Source organism: Coptis chinensis, chromosome 2, assembly GCF_015680905.1.
Source record: "Coptis chinensis isolate HL-2020 chromosome 2, ASM1568090v1, whole genome shotgun sequence".
NCBI classification, from domain to species: Eukaryota; Viridiplantae; Streptophyta; class Magnoliopsida; order Ranunculales; family Ranunculaceae; genus Coptis; species Coptis chinensis.
The window spans coordinates 46,881,910-46,884,501 of NC_141457.1; the positions used below are offsets into that span (position 1 = coordinate 46,881,910).

The 2,592-nt window shown below is 35.0% G+C and overlaps 1 pseudogene; it reads right to left on the bottom strand.

Moving 5' to 3' along the window:
• Positions 1-526: 526 nt before the first annotated feature.
• Positions 527-2,392, bottom strand: LOC147516288 (putative proline-rich receptor-like protein kinase PERK11; annotated as a pseudogene).
• Positions 2,393-2,592: the final 200 nt, after the last annotated feature.

A 2,592-nucleotide genomic window follows, 5' to 3' on the forward strand; every position in this document is an offset into this window, starting at 1 on the left:
ATTCCAAATTACTTGTAAAGTGATGTGAAATAACTCTATAAATCACTTTAAAAGTGTTGTCCCATTTATCAAAATAATAAAAAAATATAATAATAAAAAAACAAAATTGCCAATATCATCCCAATATATACCATTTTCCTGGTCATTTATCATCAAATAAATATGAAAAGTATCTTAAAATCACATTCATCACACAAATATCATCTCCAATTACAAATATTACACTATATACAAAAAATTATAATGAGCCAACGTATACCAACAAAATCTAATCTACAGTACCGAACTCAGCCAAAGAGAACCACAATCACCCAACCAAGAACCTATCACAGCCTGGCTTGGCTTGATGCACTCAATTTAATCCAAGAATCTATCACAGCCTAGCAAATCACTCTGTTTTTTTTTTTTCTATAGTATAAAACATTGTACTAGAAAATCAATGCACATTTTATAAAAGGAAAATAAACAGGCGGAACATCCGCATAATATAGTACATGAATGACAAAGGAAGTTCTACAGAAGGCAGTTACTTGTGTTCCAGATCAGGTCTAGCCCTGTGCCAAAATGTATTGGAAATAACTTGTATATTAGAACTCAAGATGAAGGAGACGGAACTCTAAGGACAATATAAACAAGAAACCATGTGTGTTCAACGTTCATTCACTTAATATAATATATACCCATTCAGTAAGACACTGCTGACCCTTGGGTTTGCTAATATCCTGACTTTCCGATCTGTAACGAAGTTCCACCGATTACCACCCCAAAGGAATAGACATCAGCTTTTTCTGTGATTTGACCACTTTGAGCGTATTCTAGCGCCAAGTACCTAGGTAGAGGCAGAAGAGATTAATCAGTTTTTCAACGCTTACTGAAGAGCCAGAGTATACACTATAACATAATTTCGAAATGAAAAACAATCTAGCTTACTCGAATGTTCCAATAACTCTCGTCTCCACCCCCATTTCTCCATCAGGCTACCATCGAGCCAGGCCAAAGTCTCCAACCTGTGAAAATGGGAATGTCGTATGAGATCCAATTCGATTTCAATATTATAAAATTACAATTCTTTAATAACAAGAAAAAAAATGAATTCATACATTTCTTCTTACATAGTTTGAATTTTATTCCCTATCCCCATAAATCAAACCCAAGACCTTGGGCCCAACTTCCCAAGACTTGACTTGTAGTGCACTGGACTTCATGCATGTAGATACATAAGTGAGGCTTTGAACATTAATGCAAACATATGGAAGAATTGACCAGTAAAATGATGATAACTATTTTTCCTGCCTTGGCTTCGATAAATTTTCTTAATAATGGTAATAAGCAACTCTTTTAAACTGAGACCACCCCTCACCAACTAGTCGTAAAAGATTAATGGTTATCTAAAAAACCAGAGCATTATCTACAACAATACATTAGATGTGCTAGATAAATGGTTGTTTATCCACAAGAATTAAAGAAATTATAACAGAACACCAATTGTTAGATATGTAAAAAGGCTGAAAACTATGACAACATAAATTTTTGATTTTAAGATTTTGGTCTCGAATAGAGCAAAAAACAGAAGGAAATTAGATACAACTGTGAACTCCTACTAAGTCTATATAAATGAATGAATTTCATGCCAGTGGCTCAAAATCATGGGTAATGAGGATATTGTTTGGACGCATATCACGGTGGACGATGCATCCTACTATACATTCCTCATGAAGGATCGCAACCCTCTAGCAGCTCCAACTTCAATTTTTTGTCATGCAGCCCATTCCAATCTTTGCCGATTACGCCCTGCATAAAACCTTTTTCGTTATGGACCAATTCAAGCAATACACTGAACCAGAACTAAGAAAGAGTGGTATTCATATAACAGAGGTGACTTTTTCCCACTGACAAAGAAATCTACAAATTTTAATCAGCATACGCAAAATGCTGCCACAATTTAGAAATTGAAGGATAAGGAAAAGATTTAGGTCCAAAAGAATTCTCTAGTACCTCTATACTATCATATTTCTTTCTATAACAATGTAGGAGGCTTCATTCATGAACTAGTTGGACAAATAATTATTTCTTCACATATTAGCTTTCTTGATTAACATTTGCATGTCAAATTTTTCATGAGCTAAACCACTTTACAGAGGCAGTAGTGTATGTAATCCTTAAAATTGATTAGGCATAATCATAAAACACAATTCCTAAAATGGACTTCAAAAGTCTTACCATATAAATGAGAATCCAGTGATCCATTGCAAATATATTCATAGACCAACAATCTTCTTCTATCCTCAACACAGAACCCAATCAGCATCACAACGTTTTGGTGTTGTGCACAGTTTAAAACCTCAACTTCCGAGCAAAACTCATGATCGCCCTGGGAACTAGCCAATTTATGTTGCTTGATAGCTATTGCATGGCTATCTAGTAAGACACCCCTATGGACAGATCCAAACCCACCTTCGGCCAAGAAATTTGCCTGTGAAAATCCACCAGTAGCAAGTTCAAGCTCATAGTTGAGTCTTCCAAGTCCTTCACAGTAAAGTTTTGAGAATTTCTCCACCAAAGCTTTAGCTATAAAAGAATGAATGTTCTTGA